The sequence below is a fragment of the Artemia franciscana genome, chromosome 12, assembly GCF_032884065.1.
Source record: "Artemia franciscana chromosome 12, ASM3288406v1, whole genome shotgun sequence".
Classification (NCBI taxonomy): Eukaryota; Metazoa; Arthropoda; class Branchiopoda; order Anostraca; family Artemiidae; genus Artemia; species Artemia franciscana.
Window position 1 is genome coordinate 2,564,319 of NC_088874.1, and position 8,514 is coordinate 2,572,832.

The following is an 8,514-nucleotide window of genomic DNA, read 5'->3' on the forward strand; positions in this document are numbered from 1 at the left end:
AAAACCAAATAAAAATTTTAATTAAGATTTGTCAGATCCAAAAAAATAGTCGTCAAACCTTTAAGTTTGTAATAATTAACTCCCCGTCCAGATTACGGCCGCTTGGAGCTGTTTCAGAGCCTATCCCTGTTTTGTCCCCCATTCACTTCATTGCATCCAGATATGAAAAAAATTTTGTCCCCATTCATCACAGAACAAGAGCTAAGAGCTCATATGGCACTTGTGACGAGGTCGGAAGAGCCGAGAGCTCATATGGTACGAGGTCGGAAGAGCCAAGAGCTCATTTGGACGAGGTCGGAAGAGCCAAGAGCCAAGAGCTCATTTGGCACTTGTGAGAAGGTCAGAACCTAAAGTTAAACTTTATAGCACAAGATCCTTCTAAATATCAAATTTCATTAAGATCTGGTCACCCTTTCGTAAGTTACAAATACCTCAATTTTCAAAATTACCTACCCCCTCCCAATTCCACCAAAGAGAGCAGATCCGGTCCAGTTATGTCAGTCACGTATCTTAGACAGGTTTCTATTCTTCCCATCCAGTTTCATCCTGATCTCACCGCTTTAAGTCTTTTCTAAGATTTCCGGTCCCCCCAACTGCCCCCCCCACTGCCCCCCCCCCAATTACGTTTGATCCGGTTGAGATTTAAAATAAGATATCAGAGTTACGAGGTCCTTCTAAATATGAAGTTTCATGAAGATCCGATCACTCCTTCGTAAGTTAAAAATACGTTATTTTTCTTATTTTTCAGAATTACCGCCCCCCCCCCCGCAATTGAGCGGATCCGTTCCAATTATGTAAATTACGTATGCAAGACTTTTGCTTATTTTTCCAACCAAGTTTCATCCCAATCCTTCCAATCTAAGGGTTTCCCATCATTTTAGGTCTCCCCACCCAAACTTCCCCCAATGTCACCAGATCCGGTCAGGATTTAAAATAAGAGCTTTGAGCCACGATATCCTTCTAAAAATCAAATTTCATGGAGATCCAATCACCCATTCGTAAGTTAAAAATACCTCATTTTTTCTAATTTTTCAGAATTAACCCCCCCCCCCCCAACTACCCAAAAGAGAGCGGATCCGTTCCGTTTATGTCAATCATCTATCTAGGACTTGTGTTTATTTTTCCCACCATGTTTCATCCCGATCCCTCCACTCTAAGTGTTTTCCAAGTTTTAGGTTTCCCCCTCCCAACTCCCCGCCCCCATCACCAGATCCGGTCGGGATTTAAAATAAGAGCTCTAAGACACGATATCCTTCTAAACATCAAATTTCATTGAGATCCGATCACTCGTTCGTAAGTTGAAAATACCTCATTTTTCTAATTTTTAAGACTTACTCCCCCCCCCCTCCCAACTACCCCAAAGAGAGCAAATAAGTTCCGATTATGTCAATCATGTATCTGGGACTTGCGCTTATTTTTCCCATCAAGTTTCATCCCGATCCCTCTACTCTAAGTGTTTTCCAAGATTTTAGGTTTCCCCCCTCCAACTCCCCCCAATGTCATCAGACCCAGTCGGGATTTAAAATAAGAGCTCTGAGACACAATATCATTCCAAACATCAAATTTCATTAAGATCCAATCACCCGCTCATAAGTTAAAAATACTTCATTTTTTCTATTTTTCCGAATTAACCGGCCCCTTCTCCCCCCCCCAGATGGTCAAATCGGGAAAACGACTATTTCTAATTTAATCTGGTCCGGTCCCTGATACGCTTGCCAAATTTCATCGTCCTAGCTTACCTGGAAGTGCCTAAAGTAGCAAAACCGGGACTTTAGGTTTTCCCCCTCCAACTCCCCCCAATGTCATCAGATCCGGTCGGGATTAAAAATAAGAGCTCTAAGACACAATATCATTCCAAACATCAAATTTCATTAAGATCCAAATACCCGCTGATAAGTTAAAAATACTTCATTTTTTCTATTTTTTGCGAATTAACCGGGCCCCCACTCCCCCCCAGATGGTCAAATCGGGAAAACGACTATTTCTAATTTAATCTGGTCCGGTCCCTGATACGCTTGCCAAATTTCATCGTCCTAGCTTACCTGGAAGTGCCTTAAGTAGCAAAACCGGGACCGACAGACAGACCGACAGACCGACAGACAGACCGACAGAATTGGCGACTGCTATATGTCACTTGGTTAATACCAAGTGCCATAAAAACGAATAAAATATCCCACAAGTTTTCCCCTTTTTTTCTCGTTTTTTATTGTCTGATGATCCTACCCAGATCCTTGCACTTTTGTTTGTTCCCCCCCCCCCGACTCTTATTTAGTGTCCCTTTTAATTTTTAAATAGTTTATATTCCGTTTCCTTTTTTGTGTTTATTCGCTTATTTTTATCCCCCCCCCTTTTCTACCAGTTTTTATCTTATTAACTTTTATTATTTACTTTATGCAGTTGAATTATTGACACTTTTTCAGTGTCCCTTTTAATTTTTATGTATATTTATATCTCATTCTTTTTTTATTTATTCACTTATCCCCCCTTTTTTTTAGTGTCCCTTACAATTTTTTTCAGACTTGTATCTGTTTAAGTTTAGTTGGACCAGCTTTTATCTTTTTAACTTTTTCATTGACTTTTTACAGCTAAATTATTGACTCACAATTGATTATTCATGATAATTTTTCTCTTTCGTTGTTGGTTTTGAAGATTTGCCAGTGTTTGTGTAACCATATGATTTGTCGACTCCAAAGACCGAATTCGGCCCTTTGTGGGTTTGTGACAGCGATTCTTCTTTACTTTTAGCAAGAATATCAGCACTGCTATATACCCTTGTATAATGTAACGATCCTGCTAGTCTTTGGTTTACAATACCATGATAAGATAAGATAATATTTAATTTCAAAAGGCTATCACAAGCTCTATAGAGCCGAATTCGCTTTATATGTCAGTAAAAACTAAGAAAAAAAATTTCAAAACAGTACATTAAGTCAATCACTTAAAATTAAAAGGAATTTAAAAGCAAAATCATCAAAGATAAAGGGCAAATGATCTATAAGGTCTGCTGTCTTACCATCACCATGTCAACTTATGGGTTATTTTATGACAAAATATCGTATTGATTGTAGCTAGGTTGTTAAAGAAAGAAAATTACAAAATTTTGAAGACATTACTGTCTTCTTATACTACACCAAATTTATCTAGGCTAGGATACCATCTATCCGTATTTCTACCAACCTGGGCTTTAAAATCTCCAAATAAAAACACCATATTTCTACCCGATACCCTGTCTATTTGCTTCAATATCCGAATATAACATCCTGATGTTTCAAGTATCTCCGTCAGTTGGTTCAACAGGGGCATACGCTACAATAACTGATACCCTGAACCTTTTAGTCATAAACTGATCAATTAAAATTCTATTATTAAGACTTTTCAAGCTTAATTCGCTATCTCAAAACTCTAATCAGATGTGTCTTGGGAATAGGTGGGCGTGGGGAGGGGGGCGGGGTTTGTTGCAGTTTGACATGTTTGACTAATAAAATAAGCACTAGCCCTTTGAATTTCCGATTTAATGTCTTTTTTGAAATTTCGACAATAATAAATTACCATCTTAAAATTTCTATCCAATGCATTTTGAGAAAATACGAGGTGTTGGAGAGGGGTGTCCATACTCTGATCATTCTGAATCTTAAAAAACACTAGAACTTCTGATTACCAATCGAATGAGACCCCTCTCAAACTTATACAACCACCCTTTCTATATAAACCTTATATGCCCCATGATTTAAATTTAAGAAATGCCCTGAGGGATGTAGGGGGGAGGGAGGGGGTTTACCATCGTCAAAGACATGTTTTCGGGACCTTTTACTTACATTTAACGAAATAGCTATCTCAAAGTTTTTATTCGATATGTTTGGGGAAATGGTGGGCGTGGGATTAGTTGCCCTCCAATACCTTTTGGCTATTAAAAGAGTACTAGCCCTTTCAATTTTCAATCGAAAGAGCTCTTCCTGAAATTTCTATGACAACAAATGGCCATATCGAATTTTCTATCAGATGCATTTCCGAAAAACACGAGGTGTTGTGCATTTCCGGTCGGTATTGAGGAAGGGGCAACCCTTCATTTCCGAAATAAGTCAGCCAAAATTAATGTTCAATCATTTTTATTTTAAAAGTATATTAAGGCAAAGTTGAGTCTCCATTAGTTGAAAAACGCTCAAAGATCAAATAAGAAAAACAGAGTTTTTATACTGAAAGTGAGGAGCGACGTTTAAACTTCAAACGAACAGAAATCCTTCCGTTATGAAACAGGCTTTTCCCTCCTCAGCACCTTGCTCTTTATGTGATTATTTTATTATTTTACAAATTAGAGTTGTGACAAAGAGTCAAACTTTAGCATAAGGAACAAAGCGGTGAGGAGGGGACAGCCCCTGTTATATACGGAAATATTTCTGTTCGTTTTAAGCTTTAATGTTGCTCTGTACTTCCATTTAAAAAAAAAACTTAATCTTTATTTATTTGCACATACAAAAAACAAAATTAGCTCATCTTAAAGCATAAATCGGCAGCAAAAAAGCATCTTAAAGCATAATAAGCATAAATACTTACCTTGTGAGCGTAGTTAAAGTAGTTTGAGCCTACCCTCTCCGCAATTCAGAAATTCCCAAAATATTACAAATATGCCCTCTTGAAGACTTGGAAGCTCATAGTGTGTCTTATGATTAAGTTCTATTTCTACCACAATATTACCAGAAAGTACAAACTTATTTCCATTAGCCGCTCCTAAGGTCTCACAATGGCCAATTTGAACAACTAGAGGTACAAAATGCCTTATAATTTAATTAAGTATTTCTGGAACAACAATGATGCATATCTTTGTTTTCTGCTAGTTAAACATTCCCCAAATTATGCCCTGAAAATTTTTATTAATACCACCAGCCATTCCTGAGACACGGCCGATGCTATTTTTGGAGACTCTATATCAAAAGTATGTTTTGATACAGTTCAACATCCCTATTGACATTTTTGAAAGTAGCCTTGTAATTAAGGTTGCCAAATCTATTTGGGAACCCCCAAAAAAATGTGAACTTTGAAGAAATTACAGAGAAAAATGTTAACTAAACGAAAAATCATTGTAAACGGTAAGTATGCCCTACCATTTTGATGTCTGTACCTATGTTGATTATTTTTTGCTTGAATTTCCATTTAAATTTTTTCTTTACTCGTATAAGACAGGGCATGCTGTTTTAAAAAAAACCTCTGTTTAAAAAAACGTAGGGCAAAAAACAACAAACTGAAGTTTAACATCGGTGAAATACCTTATTTCCCCTACAAAATAATTTGACTGAAGAGGATTGATCAATATATATACATAAACTACACTCTATACAGGCTTCTATAGCCTTCTCCTAAACTAGCTTCGGATAAATTAAATTATTTGTTTTCTATAAATTTAAAACATTTCAAACTTCTTTTTACTAGGGATCAGATGAAAAGTAAAACTATCAAAAGTTGCAACCCTTCATGCGTTTTACAATATTTATTTATTTCTAATTTTATCCACTTACCAATTTGTAAGACAAAAATGCGTAATAAAATGTGATATTAAAGAGAAAAATATGGATATTGTAAAACTATGGTATGCCCCACCCTCCTGTTCCACTTGTACATCATTTTAGCAAGGCGTTTCATCAATCTATTTTTTGTATGTGGAGTAGACTGGTTTCTGTTTGCAAAAATCTGTTGAGTCAAAAGTAGAAACAGATGTTTATCATTGTTTAAAAATTTGCCCAGAAAAATGAACAAAATGAAAGTCTTACATACACAAGAGCTGCTCTCTATGTAGGGTCCTATAATCTCCTCCTCCAATACTTCTGAAGAAATCAGTTGTTTATTTACTACAGATTCAATACATTTTTAAGATTATTATTATTACAAGGAACTATTGTGAAATGAAAAGTGAAAGGATTGAAAGATATATATATATATATATATATATATATATATATATATATATATATATATATATATATATATATATATATATATATATATATATATATATATATATATATATATATATATATATATATATATATATATATATATATATATATATATATATATATATATATATATATATATATATATGTATATATACATATATATATATATATATATATATATATATATATATATATATATATATATATATATATAAATACCTTAAACTCGCCCTCAATCTTCTGTCAGTAAAAGTATTAAGGCATCAAAAAAGCATGTGCAGCCAAAATGTAGAACTACTGCCAGCAAACAATCTTCTTCCAGGGGACTCCTATAGAACTCGGTGACTCGATGACATTGCAAGTTCCTATAAAAAAAAACATGAGACATAAGAAATATCTGTTTAGCATGTGTCCTTTAGAAGAGGCCAAATGCTAAATATCTACCAAACAAAGAAATATATTATTAGGGCTTGGGATGGGGCTTCGTCAGAAAACAAAATACGATATTCAAAAATAGCATAAAATACTGAATCTAATGCCGCAACTTTACCTAATTCTAACTTTCCTTCTGAGGTCCTTTACTCAAAACATCCCCAAAATTTTTATTTTGAGATTAAAGGTTCGTAGGGAACAAGAATATGGCTGAAATATATGAGGTGTAAAACCAGAAAGAGTTGCAAATTAAAGGGGTTCAACGCCCCCAACCGAATCTCTTACACATTGTGCCCACCCCAATCACATGAGCTGATTAGTTATACAATACCGACACACGGAAGGCAACAACAATGGACAGACAAAAGGAAATACTGCATATCAACTGCAATTCTGGTAAATAAATACGAGAATTCATAATTGATATAGGGGAAGTTGACACACGACTCAATTCCTTTTCTCGTGTTTTTTTTTCTAATATGCCGATCCAGTCGGCTGTTAAGATATACCATCCCCACCCAACCCTAATGGTCCCATATTTAGCCCAATTGGTGGGTAGAAACTAAAAGAAAAGACTAAACCGATAAAGAAAATCATTATTGAAAAAACTTGGGAATAAATGCTAAAATATTATAAGTGACAAGTCAACATTCATTTTATTTTTGGTATATAAATTTTGTGTTAGCCTTCAGTCAAGATGAGGGAGAACTGACTTTTAAAAAAATTATTAAAGAAAACCCAATATCCACTTTGTTTTTGAAAAATTAATTTTTAAAATTTTACCAACAAAGAAGTTTTTCATAGAAAAGTAAAGAGCTATTTCAAATAAAAAGCGAGAAAAAAATCAAGTTAAATAACAATTTAAGCTTTAAAAAAAATCATGTAATTAACAAATTTCATTTCGATTCGTATTTTTATCTGTCATAATAGAAGAAAAAAAATGAAAATAATCACATTAAGCAGAATTACTTGGAAGTAATAAACAATATAGACTAATAGTTTAGTATATACTGACATGCGTTCCTCAAAGCTTGGGCAACTTCGAATTTATGAGCGTTATAAAACGTAAAACGCTCAAAATATATTTAGTTTTCGGTAAATTTCAAATTGTACAAATTTCCAGGCGAATTTTATAGGCTTCCACAATAACATTACAAGTCCTAAGGACACCACTTATAACCCTTTCCCAAAAGATCTGAGGGGCTGTGTCTATCCCAGAGGCATTGTTATATGACAAGTGGACCATTAAAAAAGCTATCTAAAAATTTGATCAGATATTTAAATCATTCAAATTTGATCAAAATATTCGATGACTCTCTTGATGATAATAAGTTTGTCTGATATATTTGGGGGAAAAGGGTATTGGATGGGGGGGGGCTAGTTGCCCTCTGATCACTTTTGACTCTTAAAAAGAAAATTAGAACTTTCCATATCAAATCAGACTTTTTTCAAATTTGATATGACCACCCCATCCGAAATAATCTCACTCACCCCCCGGGCAAAACTTAAAACTCTTTCCCTCGTGCTCTGGGGGGATCTGTTAATCCAAGGGTCATTGTCATAAAACACATAGACTAGCTGGGGGAAGGAGGCGTGGGAAGTCTGTAAAACTCCAATCAATTTTAACTCTAAAAAAGTGAAAATATAGCTTGGAATTTCCAATCAAATGAGCCTTATCCAAAATTGATGACAACCCCATTAGCAATAACCTAATATGCCCCAGGACACCCTTTCCCAAACCTTAGGGGACTGTGCCAACCCCACAGGCATTGCTATATAACACGTGGACATCAATTAACAAAAGGGCTATCTCAAAATTTCGGCCAGATACATTTCGGGGGAGAGAGCTTTAGGGGGCTAGTTGCCTTCTGATCACTCTCGACTCTTAAAAATAAAACTAGAAATTTCAAATCAAATGAGCCTCTATCAAAGTTGATATGACAAACCCATCGAAAATAACCTTAGATGCCCCTAGATCATAACTTACAACTCTTGCACCCTAAATCTCGGGAGCTATGTCAGCCCCAGAGGTTAAATTAAATTATATTTTCACAATTTATTTTGCTTTTTTTCAATTAAAGTTGTATGAATCATAAGAAATTTCAAATTAAAATCATAAATGTGACGCATAAAA

General features: G+C 34.9%; 1 long non-coding RNA gene across 2 annotated transcripts in view; it reads right to left on the minus strand.

The window, feature by feature from the left end:
• Positions 1-6,309, minus strand: part of LOC136033576 (uncharacterized) — a 43,034-nt gene extending 36,725 nt beyond the window's left edge. For both annotated transcript variants that reach the window (XR_010618947.1, XR_010618946.1), the window contains exon 1: positions 6,168-6,309. This is a non-coding gene — a long non-coding RNA (uncharacterized LOC136033576). The remainder of the gene's footprint in view (positions 1-6,167) is intronic.
• Positions 6,310-8,514: the final 2,205 nt, after the last annotated feature.